The sequence below is a fragment of the Phascolarctos cinereus genome, unplaced genomic scaffold, assembly GCF_003287225.1.
Source record: "Phascolarctos cinereus isolate Bilbo 61053 unplaced genomic scaffold, phaCin_HiC Scaffold_4;HRSCAF=312, whole genome shotgun sequence".
In the NCBI taxonomy this organism is placed as follows: Eukaryota; Metazoa; Chordata; class Mammalia; order Diprotodontia; family Phascolarctidae; genus Phascolarctos; species Phascolarctos cinereus.
Window position 1 is genome coordinate 153,335,643 of NW_027555847.1, and position 26,885 is coordinate 153,362,527.

At 38.3% G+C, this 26,885-nt stretch overlaps 1 protein-coding gene across 2 annotated transcripts in view; it reads right to left on the minus strand.

Annotated features, from left to right (window-relative positions):
- Window positions 1–26,885, minus strand: part of LOC110194586 (uncharacterized) — a 186,410-nt gene that overhangs the window by 111,806 nt on the left and 47,719 nt on the right. The window lies entirely within an intron of this gene.

Here is a 26,885-nt window from a genome sequence, read left to right on the forward strand (position 1 = left end):
AAAAATGAAGCTGCCATATTAAAATAAAAGACAGAACCTTTGGTGGAATCATAAGATTTACAGAGATTGAGAGTTAAATGGTGAAACTAAAAGATTAGATGATTATAGATAGATCCAGAGCTGGAAGGAATTTGTGAAGTCATCTAGTCCAGTTTTCTCATTCTTTAGTTACAGAAACAGAGCCCCAAAAAGAGGTGAAGTGACTTGCCCAGGGTCACACACAGTGATAAGTAATTATTGGTAGATCCAAGCTTTGAACCCAGGTCTTCTGACTTCAGATCCATCACTTTTGGTCTCCCTACTCCAAGTCTCTACCTACTCCAATCAATCCTCCATACAGTTGCCAAAGAGATATAAATATAGCTCTGACTATATCACTCCCTATACTCAGTCAGTGGTTCCCTATTGCCTCTAGGGGAAAAAAAATGTGTGTATTTGTGTACACACACACACACACGCACACTGCTCTGTTTAGCTGGCCCCAATCTATCTTTCTAGTCTCATCGAACATCACTCTCCAACCTGCACTCTGAGAATCAGCCAAACTGGCCTTGTCACTCTGCCTCACAGAGGAGACTCCATCTCCTTGTCTCCATCCTTTTGCACCAGCCATCCCCGAACACACTTACTCCTCATCTCCACTTCATAGCATCCCTCTTTTCCTTCGAGATGTGGCTCAAGCACCATCTTCTACATGAAGCCATTCCTGACCCCCCCCAAATGCTAGCGCTCTCTCTCCTAAACTACATCATATTTTTATCTATTCAGTTTATTTGTATTTACTGTCTTTTTATTTATTCTATATATACTCATATGTGTACTTCTTATTTTTTCGCATTAGAATGTAGGCTCCTTACAAGTAGGGATTGTTTCATTCATTGTATTTGAATCCCTAATGCCTAGCACAGGATCTGGTATACAGTAGACATTTAATAAATTCGTCCTGATTGCCTGATTGCACCTTGGCTGGCCTCAGTGAAAGAAGGATCTTGCTGACAGCCAAAGTCTAGGAGTCAGGAGATTCCCCCATAGTTTCTAGTTTCTGTTCTTTGACTTACTATCTATGGGACAATGGGCAAGTCCCTTAGTTTCCCTGGGGCTTTCCTTTCACATCTGTAAAAAAAAGAGGACTGGATTCAATCATGTCTAAGGTCTCTGGACCCTGGTCCAGTGGCTTAGCCTCTCTCAGCCTCTATTTCTACATCTATAAAACAAATGGATTGGCCTCCAATATCCCTCCCAGCTCTAAATCTATGGTCCTCCCAGAGCTTACAGCCTGTGATCTGTGTGCAATTCACAAAAGATGAATTCCGGAGCAACCAGCCCAGGAGCCGTAGGCAGTAACAGCTGTATAATGTAAGGATCCGGAGAGCCACCCTTCTTCCTCCGGACTACAGAGCACCTGATTGGGTCCCCACATCAGGAGCCAGAAACTCTGTTTGCAATGCCCCAATTCCAGCCCAAGAGCTGTTTGCTTAACTCCTTCACTGTCCTGAGGTCTTATGTAATTTATTTTCCAAATAAAGCCCTGTCCCTGCCTACTAAACAAATGAATGAGTGAATGCTGATGACCCATATAGTCCAGGAAGAAAAATTCCCTATGCTGGCTAGAGGATGGGTAAACCACTGAGGTCTCAAGTTAGGAGTCTTTTTTTTTTTTATCTTCCTTTGCCTTTACAAATGAGTAAAGGAACAGGACTGGACAGTTAAGAGAAAAGCATAGGTACACCATTCATTAAATATTTTCCAAACAGTGCCCTTCGACTGGAAAGACAGGTCCTCAAACAAGCCCCGGCTGCTATGCTGACATGACGCACAAAGGGGAAAGAGTCTAGAATAACACATCTTTGTTCCTGTGTCACAAGGAAAACAGGATGAAGATCGGGATATTATTTCTGCAGCAATGCCAGCCTGCTTTCTATCCCCAGCAGCATTGAGAAAAATCGTTGTGTCTGTGTTGGGGGTGAGGGAGGGATTCTTTAGTTAAGGAACTATCTCCCTCACTTCCCTTCTTCAGAAAGTTTGCATTTCTAGGTAGGGTTTTTACAACATGTGCCACATATGAACTTTGGCAGCCACCACTCTTTTCCCTTCCCACTTAGCCTAGTCACCTGACATACAAAGAATCAGTTCAATAACTGAAAAAAAAAACAAATATGTAAACCGGACAACTGTTGGCTCCAGAGATTCAGGAATATTGCTCACTTTTTGTTTTAAGCTGATGCACACTTAAATACCCGCTACACTTGGGCAGAATTCCAATATTTTGTCCAAACTTCACTAAACCAACCTATCCATCTATCAGTATTATTTTTCCTGTAGCTAGTGCCTATACTATGATAGTTAGAAGGGGGGAATCTTCCTCTCTGCATCACTAGCCTCATTTGAGTGGCTATGAGCTCCTTCTGCTGGCCTCACCATTCAAGAACAGCAAGACATTAAAAGTACTTCACGACCTGGCTCCAACCTACATTTCCTATCTTGTTATACATTATTCCCCTTCACACACTCTACGGTCAATTTAAACTGACCTTCCTGCTATTCCTAACACATGACACTCCATCTCTCCCTGACCACCGCTGCTTCTTAGAATGCCTAATTTCCTTCAACAATCAGCTCAAACACCATGTTCTACATAAAACTTTTCCTGATTTTCCCCAAACTGTGTGTCTCCTCCCCTAAAGATATCTTATATTCATTTTGGATATACTGTGTACATGCTTTTAGAGTACATGTGTTTCCCCCCCTCTTCATGCACCCCCCAAAAGAGTGTAAGCTCTTTGAGGGCAGGGACTCAAGACAGAAAAAAGCTATCTCTTTATCTTTATGTCACCTAATAAATACATAGTGATTCACTGATTGACTTGACAAGAGAGAACCTCTCAGATGTTTTTAACCTAGTTTACTCTTTCTTTGGCATGGAGGCATTTCTCTCCTTCAGCTACCTCAATTGCAACAATACGCCTACCTCAGAGGGCCTTGGCCTCTATACTATTCAGATTCACAAAGTAATGTTTATAAAGTGCTTGAGATAGAAAGTAATTTTACCTCAAAGGCGATAAGAACTGTTATTCATGACAAATAACCACTGTGATTAGTGTGAATAGATTTAGTAGTCAGGAAATAAGGTCATGACTAAAGTGCCCAACTATATAGGCACACGTTTGTAATAGCAGGAAAGGAAACATTGTGCACGGTCAGACATGTATCTTACACTTTATATCAAAACCATCACTAGCAACTTATGGGGCAAGCAGTACTTAAGGCACCCTCCAATCAACTTATAGACATGCAGTGCCCTGTATGAGATGTTCTATCTCTCATATCCATGCTGTTTACATGGGGCATCCTCCATATTTGGAATGCTCTCTCTTTTCTCCTCCCTCTCTTGGAATCCCGACCTTCCTTCAACGTTTAGCTTACATGCCATCTCCTACAACAGATCTGATTTTCCCCATTGTTAGCGTTCACCCATGCCAAAATTATTTTGCACAAATTTTGCATATTTTTATTTCCTTATCTAGGCACAAATTTTTACCCTTGACCTAGAATATTCCTTCCTTGATGGCAGAGACTTTTTTTTCCAGCAACAGTTCCTGGAATATAATAGGCCTTTAATAAATGTTGAATTTAATTGAATAATTGTGTGCCCAAGGAGAAATTATTCCTAATCTCTCTGAGCCTCAGTTTCCTCACATGTAAAATGAGAAGGCTGGATTGGATGACTGCTAAGCCTTCTTTTAAATCTAAAACTTTATGATTCTATTATCTTGATTTCAGAAAAATGTTTCATAGTCTGAGAATAACATGATAGACTGGGGCAACATTGTTCTGTGATTTTGATCTGTTTAAAAAATAGTTCCCAAGAGAATTAATAGCTTTCATATCAACTTAAAAAATAGTCTCCAGCAGCATGAAAATTCAACATTTTCATAAATTTAGATCTAAATGTATCAAGAATATTTATCAAATTCATAGATGATACAAAACTAAGTTGGCTCAAAGATCAATGGTAGAATTAAGATACAAGATGGTCTCAGTGTGTTACAAAACTGGGTCAAAACCAAGAATCAAAACATAGCAGGAATAGATTTCAAGTACTTAATTTATTTAAGAATCAATCACACAACCACAAGATTTAAGGAAATCTGGCTAAGCAGTTCATGTGGGGAAAAAAAAACCCTGAAATTTTAGTTGATCACAAATGTACTTTGAGTCAATAGTGTGAAACCACAGTTTTTTAATTTATTTATTTGTTACATTTTGAGTTCCCAGCTGTCTCCCTCTTTCCCTCCCAACTCTGCATTAGAGAAGGCCAACATTTGATATAGCTATGCATGTGGAACCATACAATACATACTTCTATATATCAGGCTTTTCTCTGGAGGTGGATAGCATTTTCCTTCATACATCCTTCATAGTTGGTTTGAATGTTTGAATTCTAGAATACTTAGTCATTCACAGTTACTCTTTGAACATTGCTGTTACTATATATAACATTCTCTTGGTTCTGCTCATTTCACCCTGCATTATTTCTAAAATCAACCTGCTCATCATTTCTTACAGGACAGTAGTATTCCATCACAGTCATACACCCCAACTCGTTTAGCCATCCCCCAATTGATGGGCATACCCTCAACTTCCATTCCTTCACCATCACAAAGAGAATCGTTATAAATATTTTAGAAATGTTTCCTTTGTCCCTGATCACTTTCAGAAACAGACCGAATAGTGGTATTGCTGGGCCAAAGTTTATACATAGTTTTATAACTCTTTGGACAGAATTACAAATTGCTCTCCAAAATGGTTGGATCAATTCATACAATTCCACCAACAGGGTTTTATTGTCCCAATTTTTCCACATCCCCTCCAACAGTTATCATTTTTCCCTTCTATCATTTTAGCCAATCTGATAGATGTGAGATGCTACCTCAAAGTTGTTTTAACTTGCATTTACCTTACCAATAATGATTTAGAGAATTTTTTATTTATGATTATATATAGCTTTGGTTTTTTTCTTCCAAAAACTGCCTGCTCATATTCTTTGACCATATATCAATTGGGGAATGACTCATATTCTTCTTTTTGGTGAGGCAGTTGGGGTTAAGTGCTTTGCATAGGGTCACACAGCTATTATCAGGTGTCTGAGGCTGGATTTGAACCCAGGTCCTCCTGACTCCAGGGTTTGTGCTCTATACACTGTGCCATTTAGCTGCCCCAAAAGAAGAGAGAAGCTTAACCCAGGGACCATCTTTTTTTCTTTTTGGTGAGGCAATAGGGGTTAAGTGACTTGCGCATGGTCACACAGCTAGTAAGTGTCAAATGTCTGAGGCCAAATTTGAACTCAGGTCCTTCTGGTTCTAAGGCCAGCGTGCTATCCACTGCACCACCTAGCTGCCCCTTCATATTCTTATAAATTTAACTCAGTTCGCTATATATTTAAGATATGAGGTCTTTGTATTAAAAAACTGTCTATAAAAAGTTTTCCCCAATTTTCTCTTTCCTTCTAATCTTGACTACATTGGTTTTATTAGTCAAAAAACTTTTTAATTTAATATAATCAAAATTATCTATTTTATATGTTGTAATGCTATCTCTCATTTATTCACAAATTCTTATCCTATCCACAAATCTGATAGATAATATGTCCCATGCTTTTCTAACTTACTTATGATATCTCCCTTTATGTCTAGGTTGTGCACCCATTTTGACCTTATCTTGGTAAACTGTGTAGGTTGTGTTGGTCTATATCTCATTTCTGCCGCTACTAATGAGAGATAGTTTTTAGGCTATATTAAAAGATGAATGGTGTTCCAGTTACAGTATGTTATAACCCCACTCTACTAAGCATTCACTGGTAAGAACACATCTGGCACTCAATTTTGAGCGCCACATTTTAAAAGTGAAACTAAACTAATATATGACAAGGAAACAATAACCAGGATGATGAAGAGAATCTGCCATACAAGGAAGGTTTGAAAAAATGGAATATTTAGCCATATTTAGCCTGTGGAAGAAAAGTCTAAGGGAAAATATAGAAACTGTGTTCAAGTATTTTGAGAGTTATTATGTATAGGAGTACATAGAATTGCTTTCATGACTTTAACGGTTATCTCTAAGCCAAGCTGCCCACATTCTGGCCTTCTCCTCCTCCTCCCACCAGAACTCAGATTCCTACCACAGAAACCTTAGCAGCTAGTCTCCTATATACCATGTACTAACTGTTACCATGGGCAAATCACTTTCAAGCCATCTCCAATCTTTGCATCTATACTCTGGACTTCTCTAGAATTCAAACTCTGACCCTCAGGACCCCAGGCTCTAATTGGATTTCTTAACTAGCCCAGTCCCTAGCCTCCAAGCTATGCCTCTGAACTTGTACCCTCCTACCACCATGGCTGCTTTTTCACCTCTACCTCTTCCCTATGTGTTGTCAAAGATCAGGGACCATATTTGTGCCTTTCTTTGTATCTCCATTATTTAGCACATTGCTTGGCACATAGTAAATATTTAGTAAAAGATTTTTTTTCCCTTCAATCAATACTAGCCTGAAAGGGTAGAACTTATTGCCAGGCAGTTTATAGCTTAATTCAGATCAATTCAACACTTTTTTTATTGTTTTTTTTTTAATTAGAGAACTTACCATGTAATTAAGAGGATATTGTGCATCTAAGAGCAGAGCTAAGATGGCAGAATAGAGAAAGCACTCAGCCAAGCTCCCTCAACATTCCCCTCCAAACAACTTTAAAGTAACACTTCATGACCAAGAACTGGAAATTGAGGGGATGCCCATTAATCGGGGAATGGCTGAACAAGTTGTGGTATATGGATGTAATAGAATACTATTGGGCTATAAGAAATGATGAGGTGGACTTCAGAAAAACCTGGAAAAATTTATACGAACTAATGCTGAGTGAAGTGAGCAGAACCAGAAGAACATTGTTCACAGTAACAGCAACACTGAGCAATGACTAACTTTCATAGACTTGGCTATTCTCAGTAATTCAAGGATCTAAGACAACTCCAAAAGACTCATGATGAAAAATGCTATCCACATCCAGAAAAAGAACTATGGACCCTGAATGCAGATGGAAGCATACTATTTGATCTCTTTTCTTTTCTTTTGTTGTTTTGTTTTGTTTCTTCTTTCTCATAGTTCCTCCCATTCGTTCTAATACTTCTTTACAACATGACTAATGTAAAAAAAAAATAAAATAAAATAAAACAACACCTCAAATGGAATTCTGGAATGGCAAAGTGGTCAAAAAGAGAGATCTGTGACATGGGGGTAGAGGTTGGCCCAGAGTCCATGTGAAACACCAGTGGTGGGACTAGGTGGTGATAAAAGAAGAAACATCAGCTTTGGGGGCTCTTAAGTCAGAGATGGAAGGGTACCTGGCAACTGGTGAGAAAGAAATTTCAGGAGACCCTTGAGCATTGGACACAGGACCTGATGCAAGTACATTGCCTATACCCACCCCTGGGTCACAATTCAAGGGCAGAAAGGAGTAGTTTTGGTCAAGAGGGATCAGGGACCCTGAGAAACAGTATCATTTTCTGGTCCAAAGGGAACAGGAACCTTCAGGAGCAGTATTAATTGCAATGCCAAAGGATCAGGGATCCTTCCTGGAGATGAACCAAAGTGAAGACCAGAAGAGCAGTGACCACACCTCTCCCCAGATCATACCACCTTGGAAGCACTGAAAACTTCCAAAGCCCCAGAAGTAGATCTGAAAACAGCAATATGAAGAAGCCCAAAGCTTGAAAGAGTGTCCCATTGCTCCTATGGCTCATGGTCCATAACAGACCCAGTAAGTTTAAACTGTTTATTTTCCTATATGGGAAGATGATAAATGTAACTTCTAAAAACTTTATCATTATTACAGCAGTTAGAAGGATTCTACATAGAAAGAAGGTACAAGAGTGAGTTGATTGTGTTGGGATCATCTAAAAAAATGAACAGGCAAGGAAGAAGGATTTCCTGGGGAAGTGAGGAAGGGAGAGGAAGAATGAGGAAAATTATCTCACATAAAAAAACTGCACACAAGGAAGTGCTTTTACAATGCAGAGGGAAATGATGGGGGGGGAAGGCAATGTTTGAACCTCACACATCTAAATTGGTTCAAAGAGGGGGGAAAATATGAATATTTACAAAAATATAAACTGTCCAAATTAACAGGAAAGGAAGCAGAATACTTAAATAACTCTATCTTAGAAAAACAAATTGAAAAAAAAAATCAATGGAACCCTAAGGAAATCCTAAAGGAAAAAATTTCCAAGACCAGATGGATTTACAAGTGAATTCTACCAAACGTTTAAATAATTAATTTCAACACTATATAAACTATTTGAAAAAAATAATTAAAAAGTAGTCCTACCTAATTTCTTTTATGACACAAATATGGTTTCACACCTAAACCAGGGAGAGCAAAAATAGAAAATGAAAAATATAGACCAATATCCTTAAAGAATATTCATGCAAAAAAAATTAAAATACTAGCAAGGAAATTACAGAAATATGTCACAAAGATCATAAACAATAACCAGGTGGGATTTATACCAGGGATGCAGGGCTGGTTCTATATTAGTAAAACTATCAGCATAATTCATCATACCAAAAACAACAAAAATCATATAATTATATCAAGAGATGTAGAAATGACAAAATACAACATCATTCCTATTAAAAACAATAGAAAGTGTAGGAATAAATGGAGCTTGCTTAAAGCAATGAGTATTACTTATATAAAACCAAGAGCAAGCATTATCTGTAATGGGGATAAACTTGAAGCTGTCCCAATAAGATGAGGGATAAAGCAAGCATGTCCACTATTACCACTATTATTCAATGTCATACTAGAAATGCTAGCTATAGCAATAAGACAAGGGGGGGGCAGGAATTGAAGGAATAAAAGTAGGCAATGAGGAAAGAAAACTATCATTCTTTGAAGATAATATGATATACTTAATATACTTAAGGAACCCTAGAGAATCAACTTAAAAAACTAGTTGAAATAATTAACAACTTTATCAAAGCTGTAAGATACAAAATAAACCCACGTAAATCATCCATATTTTATATACCAACAAAACCTACCAAGAAGAAATGGAAAAATAAATTATTTTTAAAATAACTACATACAATATAGAATATTTGGGAATCTACCTGCCAAGATAAACCCAGGCATTATATGAGTACAATTACAAAACACTTTTCACACAAATAAAGACAGATGTAAACAATGGAGAAATATTAATTGCTCATGTGTAAGTTGAGCCAACATAATAAAAATAACAAGTCCATCTAATTTACTTATTCAGTGCCATACCAAACTACTAAAGAATTATTTTATAGAGCTAGAAAAAATAATAACACAATTCATCCAGAAGAACAAAATGTTGAAAATATCAAGGGAAGCAATGAAAAAAATGCGAAAAAAGGCAAACTATCTGTACTTGATTTCAAATATTATATTATAAATTATTATATGATATAATATATTTATATCATATTATTATAACATGTTCTATAATATTATATTACAAAGTGGTAATCATCAAAAACAATCTGGTACTGGCTAAGAAATAGAATGGTGCATCAGTGGAACAGATTAGGTAAACAATACACAATAGTAAATGACCATAGTGATCTAGTGTTTGATAAATCCAAAGATTGGGGTCAGAACTCACCATTTAACAAAAAATTGCTGGGAAAACTGGAAAACAATTTGGAAGAAACTAGGTATAGACCTTGTATACCAAGGTAAGGTCCAAACGATAAATGATTTGGACATAAAGGGTGATATCAAAAGTAATTTAGGAGAGCATAGGAAAATGTACCTGTCAGACCTATGGATAAAAGAAGACTTTATGACCAAATGAGATAGAGAGGATCATAGGAGGTAAGATGGATAATTTTGATCACATGAAATTCAAGAACTTTTGTACAAACAAAACTAATGTAGCCAAAATTAGAAAGAAAACAGGAAACAGAGAAGAGGGTACTTTAAGAGCAATTTTTTCTGATAAAGGAAATTTCCTCAAATATATAGGGAACTGAGCAAAATTTATAAAAATAAGAACCATTCGCTAGTGGATAAATGATGAAAGGATATGAGCAGCTGTTTTTAGAAGAAGAAATCAAAGCAACCTATGTTCAGTGATTTTTCAGTCACGTCCAACTCTTCATGACCCCATTTGGGGTTTTCTTCACAAAGATACTGGGGTAGTTTGCCTTTTCCTTCTCCAACACATTTTACAGATGAGGAAATGGAGGCAAACAGGGTTAAGTGACTTGTCCAAGGTCACAGTCAGTAAGTGTTTATCTTAAAACTACCTATAGCCATATTTTTAATAAATGCTCTAAATCACTAACGATTAGAGAAATGCAAAGTAAAACAACTCTGAGACACCAGCTCACACCTATCAGATTGGTTAACACAACAGAAAAGAAAAATGACAAATACTGAAGGGGATGTGTAACAATTGGGATACTCAGGCACTATTGGTGGAATTGTTAAGTAGTCCAACCATTCTGGAGAACAATTTAAAAGTATACTCAAAGGGCTATAAAATGTGCATATCCTTTGACCCAGCAATACTACTATTAGGTCTATATGCCAAAGAGAGTAAAAAAAAAAAAGGGAAAATTACCTATTTGCAAATATGTATGCATGCGTCCATGCACACATGCGTGTGTGTGTGTGTGTGTGTGTGTGTGTGTATGTATACCACCTCTTTTTGTGGTGTTAGAGAATTGAAAATTGAGGGTATGCCCATCAATTGAATAAGTTATGGTACATATGATTATGACAGAATACTATTGTGGTATAAGAAATGACTAGCAGGATGGTTTCAGAAAAACCTGAGAAAACATATATGAACTGATGCGAGGTGAGCAGAACCAGGAATACATTGTACATATTAACAGTAATACTGTAAGGGTGGTTAACTATGAAAAACTTAGCTACTCTGGTCAAGATAATGACCCAAGACTATTCCAGATGAACCATGATGAAAAAAGCCATCTACCTCCAGAGAGAATGGATGAACTTTGGATACAGATTGAAGCAAATTTTTTTTTTACTTTCTTTGTTTTAATTGATTTTTTTGTCTGTGTTTTCTTTTGTAACACGACTAATATGGAAATATATTTTACATGACTTCCCATGTATAATCAATATCAAATTGCTTACCTTCTCAAGTAAGGGGGTGGGGCAAGAGGGAGGGAGAGAATTTAGAACTCTAAATTTTTTTAAAATGAATGCTTAAAAAATTGCATGTAATTAGGAAACATTTAATGAAATAAATGTCAAAAATATTTTAAATGAGAATTCTATGTGCCAGGCACTGTGCAAGGCACTAATGGCAAAGACAAAAGTAAAACGTTCCTGGCCTCAAGAACCACATAGGCTACTGGAGTGGGGAATGCAGAGAAAGAGGATTACATAAATAACTAAATATATAACAACCATTCTGAACCTCAATTTCTTCATCTGTAATATGAGGATAATGACATCACACACATCCCCAATGAAGTTGTTGTAAGACGGAATGAAATAATACATGAAGGGCTTTGCATACCTTAAAGCACTATATAAATGCCAGCTATCATTATTATGATGATAATACCTGTTAATACATACCTAACAGGGTCATTGAGGAAGTCAACTTATATAAAGCATGTAAAGGATTTTTCAATTTTAAAATTGTCTATAAACATCAATTATTAATTATTAGCAATAATTAGGTAGCTAGAGAACGTGATGGATATAATTTTGGACATGAAGTCAGAAAGACCTGAGTTCAATTCCTGCCTTAGACACTAAAAAGCTGTGTGATCCTAGGCAAGTCGCTTAACCTCTTCCAGCCTCAGTTTCCCTAGCTATAAAATACAGATAATAACAACACCTCGCTCACAGAGTTGTTGTAGGAATCAAATGAGATAGCATTTTTACAGTTCTTTGCAAACTTTAATGCCTTATATAAATGCAAGTTATTATTAGGCAATATTTTATAGTGGAAAGAGAGCTGACCTCCAGGTCAGGAATGAATGAATAAATGAATGAGTGAATGAATGAATGAATAAATGAAAAGTCCTTATTATCTGCCAAACTCTATGTCAAGTGTTGAGGATATTCCCTATCCTCAAGAGTTTTACATTCTAATGGGAGAGATAACACACACAGAGGAGCAATGGCTGAGGAATGGATTAAGAGTCTGAGAAGTGGCAAAAGGTGGTGAGAGGAACAATAAGGCAAGCCAAAGTCATGCCCTTTCCAGCAGCAATAGTAGTGCTGATTTGTTTATAGCTTTTTTAACAAGACATAAAGAAGAGGTAGAGAGGGAAGGTTATGCTGGGCCTCTGGGTGGAAAGGGACTGGGGTTAAGGTAAGGAACTACAGTCTTAGAGAGTATAGAACTGAAAGGGTTAACTCCTCCCAGACCTGGTCCCTGGTGGTGGGTCTGAAAAGTCAAATAGCAATAGTGGCAACAGCCATGAATGGGCAACAGATGGCCAGTAGATCTAGACACAAATCTCTCTGACACATACTGGCTTAATGACCCTAGGCAAGAGATTCTCAGTGCCCCAAAGCAACTCTCTTATAACTTCAAAAAGAGAAGAAAGTAATAAGCACACAAGAGAACCTAGCTCTGGGGTTAGGAGGGGAAGTGGATGACTGGCTGCAAAGGATGGTTCAAGAAACTAAACACTCTATTAATTCAGTGGAATAAGATAGACGTAGCCACGAGGGTAGGATGTCTTGGATTATGACACAGGATGCATACTCTATTCACAGAACAGAAAATCCCTGACTCAAAGACTGGCCTGTCTTATTTTACATACAGCTGATCATTCAGAGACCTAGACTTTTACACTTTGATTTTCTAAGATTAAAAAGCCATAAAATAGTCCATTTTCCATAAAAAGCCACTGCCATAATTAAAGACAGCATTATGTTAAATGAAGAAATATCACTCAAATTACTCATACCCTGTTCCTATTACAGATACAAATGTAAACTTCAATTTTTCTGCATGTAACACTTTCCTAATCCATCAAAAGAACAATTCATCTAAAATAATTACAGTAACTCCAAGAAATAGTACAGACTATACTAAAACCTGCCAAAAATATTTCAGGTTAGCAAGCTGATTATCATCAGTAATAAAGCACCAAACTAACCAAATGCAATCTGACATTGAATGTGCCACCTCCATCCAGTGCCAGCTGGACAGTTCTCTGAAAGACACTTCTATAATGTTGAGTAACTGGAGAGGAAAATTACTCCTAATTGGCTGAAAGACCTCTGGGACAACAATGCTAAGTACAGTTTGCTATTTCTTTATCAGAAATATTAAAAACTCAAATTTAAAGCTAATTTTCTATTAAAAATATGGATCTATATATACATATAAACATATATATAACATTAAAAATTAAAACCGTCTCTGTTGTCAAGGAACATAGACATTTTCAAACAGACGCACACATGCCCAAATACATATATATCTACATATATTCAAAGATATATACATACATGAATAAATATGTATCTACATATTTGTGTGTCTATATGGATGTGTATACACAAATACTTCAACACTCAAAGATCTGTGATTTTACTGGTGTAAATATGCCCTCTGCTGGTAAGATCACAACCCCTTAGAAGCCTTAGACGGTTTTGAGTTGCCTTGACCAAAAAAACCCAACCACCTCTTGGCCAATATGCTGCTCAAGAGTATCTGGAAGGAGATGTAGTTTTCTGATGGTCCTTTACCCAAAGTCTTTTCAACTTGGTAGAATCTGCTCTAAACTGTGCCCAGTTGGTATTCCTTTTAAAAAAAAAATCCAGTTACCTCCATTCCACAATGAAGCATCAAAGTAGGACATTAATGCACATATCTATTTTTTTAGATCCACATCTAGAATTTCATTGGTATGGCAAACTCCTGGTGAGGAAACTCTCTCCACTACTGCAGATTCACAATTGTTCTCAAACTTAAAGTTTTAGAGCATTGCCTAGAGCACTGAGGTTAAATGACCTGTCTAAGGTCACACAGCCAATATGGGACAGAGGTGACACTGGAAACCACATTTTTCCAACTGTGAGGCAGCCTTTCTATCTCTTATGCTATGTTGCCTCTCACATCTTTATAAATATAGATATTTAATACATTTTGATCTTAATATGTCAAGTAAATAAGTTATTTGGGCCTGGTGGGTTCATAGTTTTAATTCAACTTGAAACTTATGAAATTCAAACTGGTTTTGAAGAGGTCTAGAGGTTTTGGGGTGCTGCTGGAACTGCAACATCACGGTACCGGGCCCTGCCTGAAAGAATTCAATTCAAATCTTCTTCAGCCAGAGAAAAAGTTTATTAGTGATAAAACACTTAGGCCAGGTGATGCCCGTAAAGATGAGTGGGCATGAGAGGTTCTCAGCCTTTTGAGCTTGAGATTCTCAGCCCTGAATGAGGGCCAGGGTAGATCTTATATACTTTGGGTGACCAGGGAAGGGTCTGGGAAAAGGGTCTGGGTGAGAATTCCCAGAGATTGGAATGTCTAAGAGATTGAATAGACAATGGGAATAGATAATGAAGGAACTGAAAGGTATCTGAATGACATTAAAAGGTAGGCTAAGGCTTTCAAAGGGAGATGAGGGGCTGGGGCCTGTAGATAAAGGGGAGCCAGCTTCCCTTTGGTGCAAGGGGCAAAGACCTCTGCTTGGGCCACACCCCATCAGTTTCACCTCTTGTAAGCAAGGAATTCTTTTCACTAAGGAAAACAATAAATGAGAAAAGTTAAACTAGCACTCCCTCTAGATTACTTGTTGTCTGCTCCAATTTGTAGATTATTCAGGTCTATCAATGGCTTTTTCTTCTCCTGTTTTCCCTTTAATTTCTTTATCATTTCACCGTTTAGTAGTTTCCCACACGAGCTAGCAGAGAAGTCTCCCTGCTAGCTACCCTCACCTCTCCTGGTACTTTAGACTTGCTACTCTTCACCCAATCACTCTTCCATTGTCCATTGTATTCCTCATTCCCACTTCCAACTGTTGACTTGAAATTGTAATCACTGTTGATGACTGCCATCTTTCTTCATGATTCTTCTCTACTACTTAAGCAACAGGACTAACTTCATACGTTGGTAGACTAGGCTGCCATTTGTGCAATATGACTTTAAGAATGCAGGGGAAAACAATTTTATAAGGACAGGTTAAATTACTTGATTGTAGTCTACAACTAGAATGGTTGTATAGAACTAGAACAGGTTATAGAATACCCTGAGTGTCATTGTTACTCTTAGTAAATAGATAGGCTATAGTAATATGATGTTACTCCTGAACTGCCTTCTCATCCTCCGGCAATACACAAAGACCTTCAGGGCTGTTCAATGAAACCTGTAGTGGAGTCCGTCATACATTGCTGGATTTGGAGTCTCTCTCCCCTCTGCTCTCTCTCCTCATTTCTTTCTTCTTTCTTCTTTTGCTATCTCTCTTCCCTTTTCTGTCTTTCTTATTCCTCCACTCTCTTTCCTTCACTCTTCCCCCTCTTCAGTTTCTCCCTTTCTTCCATCACCACCAATCCAGTTTACCACTTTTCTCTCTCTCTCTTCCCTTTCTGTTTCCCCTTCCCATGCCTTCTCTCCCTCCTCCTCTTTCCCCCCAAACTTGGTTACAATAGTAACAACCTGTCCTCCAAAAGAAAATATAACAAGCACTTCCAATAGAATGTAAGCTACTTGAGGTACATGAACTGTATTATTTTTAGTATTTTATTTTTATTTCCCCAGTTACATGTAAAAACTATTTTTAACATTCATCTTCAGAACTGAGTTCCAAATTCTCTCCCTTCCTCCCTCCCCATCCCACCCCCATTGAAAAGGCAAGCAGTTTGATATAGATTATACATGTGTAGTCATGCAAAACACATCCATAATAGTCATGTTGTGAAAGAAAACAGAGAAAAAAAAACCTCAAGAAAAATAAAGTTAAAAAAGTATGCTTCAATCTGTATTCAGATACCATCTGTTCCTTCTCTGGGGATAGATAGCATCCTTCATGGTAAGTCCTTCAGAGTTGGCTTGGATCCTTGTATTGCTAAGAATAGCTAAGTTATTCACAGCTGATCATCTTATACTATTATGTCACTTTGCACACAGTACATTTCACTTTGCATCAGCCCATGCAAGTCTTTCTACATTTTTCTAAGAGCAGCCTGCCTATCATTTCTTATAATATAATAGTACTGCATCATAATCACATACTACAACTTGTTAAGCCATTCCCCAACTGATGGGCATACCCTAAAGTTCTAATTCTTTGCCCCTAGAAATGAGCTGCTATAAATATTTTTGTATATATAGATCCTTTTCATTTTTTTAATATCTTTTGGAATACAGACCTAGTAGTGGTATTGCTAGGTCAAAGGGTATGCATGGTTTTATAGCCCTTTGGGCATAGTTCAAAATTGCTCTATGGAATGGTTGAATCAGTTCACAACTTCAGCAACAGTGCATTCATGTATCATTTTTCCCATATCCCCTCCAACATTTGTCACTTACCTTTTCTGTCCTATTAGCCAATCTAATAGTGAGGTATGAGGTAGTACCTCAGAATTGTTTTAATTTGCATTTCTCTAATAAATAGTATTTTTCATATAGCTATAAATAGCTTTGATTACTTCATCTGAAAAAAATGATCATATCTTTTGATTATTTATCAACAGGAAATGGCTCTTATTTTTATAAATTTGACTCAGTTCTCTATATGTTTGAGAAATGAGGCCTTTATCAAAGAAACTTGCTTCAAAATATTTTTCACAGTTACTATTTCCCTCCATCTTATTCCCCCATTTATTCTATTCTCTCACTCCTTTCACTCTGTCCCTCCTCAAAAGTGTTATGCTTCTGACCACCCCCTCCCCCAATCTGCCCTCCCTTCTATCACCACTACCACCTTCTCTTATCCCCTTCCCCTCCTACTTGCTTGTAGGTTAAGATAGATGTCTATATACATTTGAGTGTCTATGTTATTCCTTCTTTGAGCCAATTCTGATGAGAGTAAGGTTCACACACTACCCCTCACCTCCTCTCTCTTCCCTCCACTGTAAAAGCTCTTTCTTTCTTTTTCATGATTTTCTTTTTTCTAAAAAAATATTAATTTATTTATTTTTAGTTTTCAACATTCCCTTCCACAAGTTTTTGAGTTCCAAATTTTCACCCCATCTCCCCCCCCCCCACCCCAAGATGTCATGCATTCTGAATATCCCTTCCCCTACTCTGTCCTCTCTTCTATCTCTCTCCCTTCTCTTATCCCCTTCCCCTTCTATTTTCCTGTAGGGCAGGATAGACTTCTGTACCCCATTTCCTATATTTATTTCCCAGTAGCATGTGAAAACATTTTTTTAAACATATGTTTTTAAAACTTTAGGTTTCAAATTTTCTCTCTTCCTCCCTCCCCACCCACCCTCATTGAAAAGGCAAGCAACTCAATATAAGTTGTACATGTGCAGTTATGCAAAACACATCCATAGTAGACATGTTGTGAAAAACTAACTCTATTTCCCTTAATCCTATCCTGCCCTCCCATTTATTCTATTCTTTCTTTTGATCCTGTCTCTCCTCAGAAGTATTTACTTCTGATTAACCCCTTTCCCAATCTGCCCTCCTCTCTATCATCCCCCTGCTCTCTTGTCCCCTTTCCCCCCATTTTCCTGTAGGGTAAGACAGATTTCCATACCCAATTGAATGTGTATGTTATTCCCTCCTTAAGCCAAATCCTATGAGAATAAGATTCACTCATTCCCTCTCACCTTCCCCTGTTTCCCCTTCCACTGTAAGAGACTTTTCTGTTGTTTTTTTTTTGAGATAATTTACCCCATTCTACCTCTCCCTTTCTTCTTCTCCAAATATAATCCTCTCATCCCTTAATTTTATTCTCCAGATATGACCCCTTAATCTTCAGCTCACCCTGTGCCCTCTATCTATCTATCTACATATACATACATATAATTTTTTTCCTCCAACTACCCTGATACTGACAAAGGTCTCATGAGTTATAAATATCATCTTTCCATGCAGGAATGTAAACAGTTCAATCTTAATAAGTCTCTTATGATTTCTCTTTCCTGTTTACCTCTTCATGTTCCACTTGAGTCCTGTATTTGAAAGTCAAATTTTCTATTCAGCTCTGGTCTTTTCATCAGGAATGCTTGAAAGTCCTCTATTTCACTGAATGACCATTTTTTCCCCTGAAGGATTATACTCAGTTTTGCTGGGTAGGTGATTCTTGGTTGTAATCCTATCTCCTTTGCCCTCCGGAATATTATATTCCATGCCCTGCGGTCCTTTAATGTAGAAGCTGCTAAATCTTGTGTTATCCTGATTGTGTTCCCACAGTACTTGAACTGTTTCCTTCTGGCAGCTTGTAATATTTTCTCCTTGACCTGGGAACTCTGGAATTTGGCTACAATATTCCTAGGAGTTTTCCTTTGGGGATCTCTTTCAGGAGGAGATCTGTGGATTCTTTCAATTTCTATTTTGCCCTCTGGTTCTAGAATATCAGGGCAGTTTTCCTTGATAATTTCTTGAAAGATGATGTCTAGGCTCTTTTTTTGATCATGGCTTTCAGATAGTCCAATAATTTTTAAATTCTCTCTCCTGGATCTATTTTCCAGGTCAGTTGTTTTTCCAATGAGATATTTCACAGTTTTCTAATTTTTCATTCTTTTGGATTTGTTCTACTGTGTCGTGATTTCTCATAAAGTCACTATCTTCCAATTGCTCTATTCTAATTTTTAAGGAAGTATTTTCTTCAGTAAGCTTTTGGACTTCCTTTTCCATCTGGCCAATTTTGCTTTTTAGGGCATTTTTCTCCTCATTGGCTTTTTGGACCTCTTTTGCCATTTGGGTTAGGCTATTTTTTAAGGTGTTATTTTCTTCAGTATTTTTTGGGGTCTCCTTTAGCATCACTCTCAGTTTTTCCTCTACTTCTCTAACTTGCTTCTCAAAATCGTTTTTGAGCTCTTCCATGGCCTGGGACCAATTCATATTTTTCTTGGAGGCTTTGGATGTAGGGGCTTTGACTTTGTTGTCTTCTTCTGGTTGTATATTTTGGTCTTCTTTTTCACCAAAGTAAGATAATATAGTCTGACTCTTTTTGCGCTGCTTGCTCATGATCCCGGCCAATTACTTGAGTTTTAAACTCTTTGTTAAGGTACGAATCTGCTTCCAATGTGGAGAATGTACTGTCCCAAGCTTTGGGGGTTTGTACAGCTGTTTTCAGAGATACTTGTAGGGACCTGTAAATTTTCAGTTCTTCCAAGGTGGTATGATAAGGGGCAAGGTGTTTACTCCTTTCCTGGCCTGCGACTACAGGTACTCCTTTCTGTCCTGTAACTGTGAGGATGTAAAAGCTGTTTCTTACCTCTTTTATGTAAGTTAATTTATCCCATTCTGCCCCTCCCTTTCTCTTTCTCCCAAGACATTCCCTTTCTCATCCCTTAATTTTATTTTTTAGATATCATCCCTTCATATTCAACTCAAATGTGTATCTTCTGTCCATATATACTCCTTCTAATAATAATAATACCCTAATAATGAGAAAGGTCTTATAAGCTACAAATCACCTTATTAAGTCTCCTATGATTTCCCTTTCCTGTTTCTCTTTTTAATGCTTCTCTTGAGTCTTGTATTTGAGAGTCAAAATTTCTATTCAGTTCTGGTCTTTTCATCAAGAATGCTTAAAAGTCCTCTACCTCACTGAATGTCCATTTTTCCCCTGAAGGAATTTTTGCTGGGTAGGTGATTCTTGGTTGTAATCCTAGCTCCTTTGCCCTCCAGAATACCATATTCTAAGCCCTTCAATCCTTTAATGGAGAAGCTGTTAAATCTTGTGTTATCTTGACTGTAGCTCCATAATACTTGAATTGTTTCTTTCTGGCTGCTTGCAATATTTTCTCTTTGACGTGGGAACTCTGAAATTTGGCTATAATATTCCTGCCAGTTTTTGTTCAGGGATCTCTTTCAGGAGATTCTTTCAATTTCTATTTTACTGTCTGGTTCTAGAATATTGGGACAATTTTCCTTGATAATTTCTTGAAAGATGATATCTAGGCTATTTTTTTATATCATAGATTTCAGGTAGTCCAATAATTTTTAAATTATCTCTCCTGGATCTATTTTCTAGGTAGTTGTTTTTTCCAATGAGATATGTCACAATCTCTTCTATTTTTTTCATTCTTTTGGTTTCATTTTACAATTTCTTGATTTCCCACAGAGTCATTAGCTTCCATTTGCTCCATTCTAATTTTTAAGAAATTGTTTTCTCCAGTGAGCTTTTGGACCTCTTTTACCATTTGGCCTAATCTATTTTTAAAGTGTTATTTTCTTCGGTATTTTTTGTGTCTCCCTTACCAAGCTGTTGACTCATTTTTCATTATTTTCTTGCATCACTCTCATTTATCTTCCCAATTTTTCCTCTACCTCTCTTACTTGATTTTCAAAATCCTTTTTGAGCTCTTCCATGGCCTGAGAACAATTCCTATTTTTCTTAGAGGCTTTGAATGTAGGAGCTTTGACTTTGTTGTCTTCTGAGTGTGTTTTGATCTTCCTTGTCACCATAGTAACTTTCTACAGTCAGAGTTGTTTCTGTTGTTTGCTCACTTTCCCAGCCTATTACTTGACTTTTAACTTTTTGTCAAAGTAGAGCTACACTTCCAGGATGGAAGGCACACATTCCCAAGCTTCAGGGGTTTTGTGCAGCTATTTGCTGAGATACTTCTAGGGACCTGTAAGTTTTCAGTTCTTCCAAGGTCTAAGGAGAGGTGTTTACTACTTTCCTGGTCTGTTAGTGACCACAAGCACTCTTTTCTGCCCTGGAACTGTGAGGAGGGTCCCCCTTCCACTGTGGTCACAAGCTGTGCTATGCTAGTGCTCCTCCTCACCCCGGGACTGCCACCCAGTGCTAGCAAAAAGAGCCCTGTAATCTCCCTGTGCCCACTTGTTCAACCCCCTTACCATCTGTGGGTTGAGAGGGCCAGAAGCAGCTGCTGCTGATTCAGTCACTCCCAAGGCCTGTTCCTGGTTTGCTGAGGCTGGGGCTGTGCTGACACATTTTGCACTGGACTGCTCATAAACTATATCCTTTTTGGCCTTCACATCCCATGGCTGACACATGGCAGGTTTAACAAATGCTTGCTGAATTGAATTGGGGGCACAACCCTCTTCTGAACTGTTGAACACAAACTTACGTGACGGGAGGATGGAGACCAGAATACCAAACAGCTGATGGACTGGATCAGCCAGTAGTGCAACAATGCTACTATACCAAAAGCTAACACAGACTAGGTATATCTACTCTGGAGATAACCTAGTACAAGAGGGATAGAAATACCATAGTCATAGAAACAACCAGGTGGCTGAGTGCCAAAACTGGAGTTCAAATCTGACCTCAGAGACTTACTAGCTAGGTGACCCTGAGCAAGTCACTAAACCCCATTTACCTCTGTTTCCTCATCTGTGAAATAAGTTGGAGAAGGAAATGGCAAACCACTCCAGTATTTTCGCCAAGAAAACCTCAAACAGAGTCATGGAGAGTCAGATGCATCTGAAACATCTGAACAACAGGAAGCAATAATAGGCCAAGAGAAATTCTCCTCCCTGATGTTCAGGGATCCTGCCTCTTCAGGTTCTGTGCTCAACACGCCTTGCAGAGAAGCATCCTACTTTCTATCATACACTCTAGGCCAGGGTTGAGGATCCTGCAGCCTTGAGGCTGAGTGTGGCCCTCTAGGTCCTCAAATATGGACCTTTGACTGAATCAATCAAAGAACCACACTTGAGGACCTACAGGGCCACATGTGGCCTCGAGGCCACAGATCCCCACCCCTGCTTTAGGCAATGTATGTACCTCTCATTGCTTAACACTAACAAATGTTACTGAATACGTGAATAACTTTTGATACAGCCAGCTGTACCATTTATACTCAATAGCCATACTCAACCTGTAGAGCATTCCCTGAACTGTATTCCTACCCTAGGAAAGAACACATTGGTATGAATTCTCAAGAAAGTATAAATAAATGATACCAGATCCTTTCCTGAAGGCTACTGAGGGTAGAGTGACAGGTGTGTGCATGCGAGTGCATCTGGGTGGCAATAATAAACATAATGATAGTCATAATCAACAACAACTAGCATTTCCACAGTACTTTGAGGTTTGCAAAGCACTGTTATCTCATTTGATCTTCACACCAACCTTAGTAAGTGCTATTATCATCCCAATCTTACAGATGAGGAAACTGAGACAAGTAAAAGTTAAAGGGTCCCACCACCAGTAAGCAGCATGCTAGAACTTGACCTGGGTTCAAATCCCACCTCAGATACTTACTAGCTCAAGGATCCTGGGCAACTCTTTTAACCTCTCAATCTCAGTTCCCTCGTCTGTAAAATGTAGATAATAGGAGCACTTACTTCACAGGGAAGTTGTGAGGTTCAAATGAGATAACCTGTGGAAAGTATTGTACAAACCTTAAAACCCTACATAAATGCTAGTTATTAGTATTATCTAAGATGAAAAATGGTACATAAATGGATGATTAGGTATAGTGATGATGACAATGATGATGAATATCGAGGACAGAAAAAGAGTACAGAAATGAAAGATCAGATGTGCCCAAAACAAAGAGCTCCTACTTCCCATTTTCTCCCTGGGGTCAGCCCTGGCTTCCACACCAAACTGGAAGCCCCACTGCCTGAATTCTTCTGTCAAAGGATCTGAAACAGTGACCAGTGCACAGGAAAAGTTAAATTACTAGAAAATAAACACAGGTCTAATTTTAACAACAAGAATATACGAACAGCTCTTTGTTAAGTCATTTTCTTACTTAATTTGGAATACAGACAAAGTCTACCAACTTTTTCTGTTAATTTTCTTCAGCCAAACATCACACACACACTGCTACAAAGAGAATGTGAGTTCATTCTTCCCCCAAGCCTAGGTAAGAATCTAATCTCATTCATGGCTAGCTGAATTACCCTTCAGACCACGAGAGGCTTTAGCTGAATTCAAAGATGACCTTATTATCTTCTGGCCTGCTTTGTAACAGTGCAACCGCTAAAAAACATTTGCTTTGGACTACAGAGGAGGCACAAGAGGGCAGCTGACTCAAAGGAACAATACATTTGGTGTCTAAAACATTTGTACAGCATCTCTGAAATATGGCCATCTGCTGCTTGGAGGCCCTCACCTTTGTTAGCACAGGGTGTTAATTATTAGCTTTGGGCTTCACCCATGAGAGTGTTACAAAAGATACACTCAGCAGAGATCAGCAAAGGAACTCCAGTTTGGTTTGCTGACATAATCACAGCCTCAAAAATGTTCTTCTTAACAACGTACACTTCTTGTTTCAGTCACAAGGACTGGTGGCCCCAACCTCCACTCTGTCAACTGCTGATTGACCATAACCAATAATAAAGCACTCCTTTTAAAATTGTCACCAAGAGTGTGAAATTCACTTTTCAAAAGTTCAACACACATATAATTTTAGGAGACCTCTTAGGAAAAGTAAAGTACACCTCACCAACTTGTGTCTTCCAAGTACTGACCCCCAAGCCAAACAAAGACGATCCTTTAAACTAAAACTTAGCTTATATTTCTGTTACTTATTATGTAACGGGTAGAGTCCTGGGCTTGGATTTGGGAAAAAACCTGGAATCATATCCTACCTCTGACACTCACCAGCTGCAGAAACACAAGAAAATCACTGAACCTCTCTGACCTTTGGTTTCTTCACCTTTAAAATGGGAATTAAAAAAATATCTGCCCCAGTATCTCACAGAGTTGCTATAAGAATTAAATGATAAAAATGTGCATCAAATCTTATAAAGCTTAATGGACCGTGTAAAAACTCAGCTATCATTATTATCGAGATCACACACCTTAGAGATCATCCAATAAAATCTCTTCACTGGACAGATAGAGCACCTGCATTTCAGAGTGGTCAAGGTCAGCCAATATGTACCAGAAGCAAGAGCCAGATACAAATCCTATAACTCCAAATACAGTTCTCCCCCTCCACCATCCCAGACTAGTGTGCCTCTCCCCAACGTATTATTATATAATTATCATTTCTAATAATGATTTGTTATTACATAATCATTTCTACTAATGATGATAATACTGTTGTTTTACAAGAAAATAAATATCCTAATGGCTTGCATTTATATAGTACTTTAAGGTTTGCAAAATGCTTTACATATATCATCTCATTTGATCCTCACAACCCTGTGGACTAGGTATTAGTATTATCCCCATTTTATATGTGAGGAAATTGAGACTGAGTAAGGTTAAATGACTTTCTAGTAAGAAGTTGGGGCAGGATTTGAACTTGGGTCTTCCTAAATCCAAGTCCAATGCTCTATCACTGTACCACCTAGCTGCTGCATTATCACTTAGTGTTCAGTTATTTCAGTAGCGTTTCATTCTTTGTGACCCCATTTGGGGTTTTCTTGGCAGAGATCCAGAAGTGGTTTGCCACTTCCTTCTCCAGCTCATTTTATAAATGAGGAAACTGAGGCAAACAGTTAAGACTTGCCCAGGATCACACAGCTAATAAGTGTCTAAGGCCAGATTTGAACTCAGGAAGATGAATCTTCCTGACTCCAGGCCTGGCACTCTATGAACTACGGCATCACCTCGCTGTAAGTTACAAAAACTTAGTCCTTTCTAAATAAATACCTAGGAAGACATAATAAAGTAGTCAGAATTAAAGACTAGAATCTCACTATCCTTCATTAAGAAAAAAAAACACCACCAAATTCCCATACTACAAATATGAACCCAGAATGTCCTTGAGAATTTGGCAAATATACCACACTGGAATGAGAACACCATCACAGATGACACTGGTGTCCATATACCTCCAGTGTTATTTATACTGACCCCCAAGATCTAAGAACATTTTAAATAGCTCTCTCTCCTCTACAAAATACTCATACTCTTTAAACCACATGTACAGAAGCTCTTGGTGTATAAAAATGGCAGAAGAATTTGTTTTTAAAGGCATGAACAGGGTGAAGTACATATCATGCCTCTTGACTTGTCTTTTGGCCTCTTCTCAATGCTCATTCCTCTCAACCTCTCTGTAGTGTTTGACAATGCCAATCCTCCTCTTCTCCTTGATACTCTCTTTGCCCTAGGTCTTCAGGGTACCAACTCTCTCCTGGTTCTCTTCCTACCTATCTGAATGCTTCCTCTCTGTATCCCTTGCTGGATCCTCATCCAGGTCAAGCCTACTAATTGTGTATGTCTCACAGGGCCCTCTTCTCTTCTCCCTCTATACTCCTTCACTTGGTAGGCTCATCTGCTCCCATGAATTTCATTATCACCTCTATACAGATGCTTCCTAAATTTACCTATCCAACCCTAACCTCTCTGCTGACCTCCAGTTTTGCATCACCAACTACCTTTCAGACATCTTGAACAGGATGTACAGGAGACTTCTTAAACTCAACGTGTCCAAAACTCAACTCATTATCTCTCCCTCCAACCTAACTTTGTTATTGCCATCAAGCGTAACACCATCCTCCCAGTCCCTCAGGCTTGCAATCTAGGTATTACCAACTCCTCACTATCTCTTAGCCCCCACATCCAAGATGTTGTCAAAGTCTGACAATTTCACTTTTGCCACATCTCTCAAATATGCCCCCTCTCTCCTCTGACACTGCCACTACCCTGGTACAGAACCAAATCACCTCATGCCTGGATTACTGCAATAGCCTACTGGTGGGTCTGCCTGCCTCAAGTCTCTCCCCTCTACAACCCACCCTCCATTTAGCCACTGAAGTGATTTTCTTAAGCACAGGTACAACTATGTTGCCTCCACACTCAATAAATTCCAGTAATTCCCTGTAAGAAAGATACCTCTAATAAGAAAAAATCCTCCCTTTGGCATTCAAAATCCTTTATAACCAGCCTCACCAATCTTTTTATACCTTACACCATTACCATACCCCAGCCGCAAACTCTTCAATCTAGTACCACTGGCCTGCTGGCTGTTACACAAACAAGATGCTCCAAGTCTCAGCTCTGGGCTTTTCTCTGGCTTTCCCCCAGGTTTGGAATGCTCTCCTTCCACATTTCTATCTCTTCATTTCCTAAGCTTCCTTCAAGTCCCAACTAAAATCTCTCCAGGAAGTCTTTCCCAATCTCTCTTAATTCTAGTATCTTCCTTCTATTAACTATTTCCTGTTTATCCTGTATATGGCTTATTTGTACATATTTGCTTGGTCATTTACTCCCCCTTTATAAAGTGAGTTTCTTAATGGCAGAGACTGTCTTTTGATCTCTTTGTATCCCCAGAGCTTAGCATGGTTCCTGGCACATAGTGAACATTTAATAAATACTCAATTGACTGACTGACTGACTCTCTGAGTCTTTTGTCCCAAAGATGCTTTCTATAAGCCTACAGAGGATAAACTTTCATCCTAATGCTTTTATTCAATTACAAAAGATATCATTTTATTCACCATCTCAATAGTTTGATAAGATGTTTGGCAAACTGAGCCCAAGGCCCTGTTTCTGGACAGAAGGGATGGGGAAGAGAAAGAAAGGGGCAGGCAGGGTAGGAGGAAAAGGGTAAGAGGGAGAGGGAAGGTGAGAAAGGGAGGGAAAGAGAAAGCAGGAGGGAGAGGGAGAGAAAGAGAGAAAGAAAAAGAAAGAGACAGAGGGAGAGAGAGAGAGAGAGAGAGAAAGAGAGAGAGAGAGAGAGAGAGAGAGAGAGAGAGAGAGAGAGAGAGAGAGAGAATAGATAAGATATAGCATTAAGCACTTACTATATGCCAGATACTGTGGTAAGAATTGAGGATACAAACACAAGCAA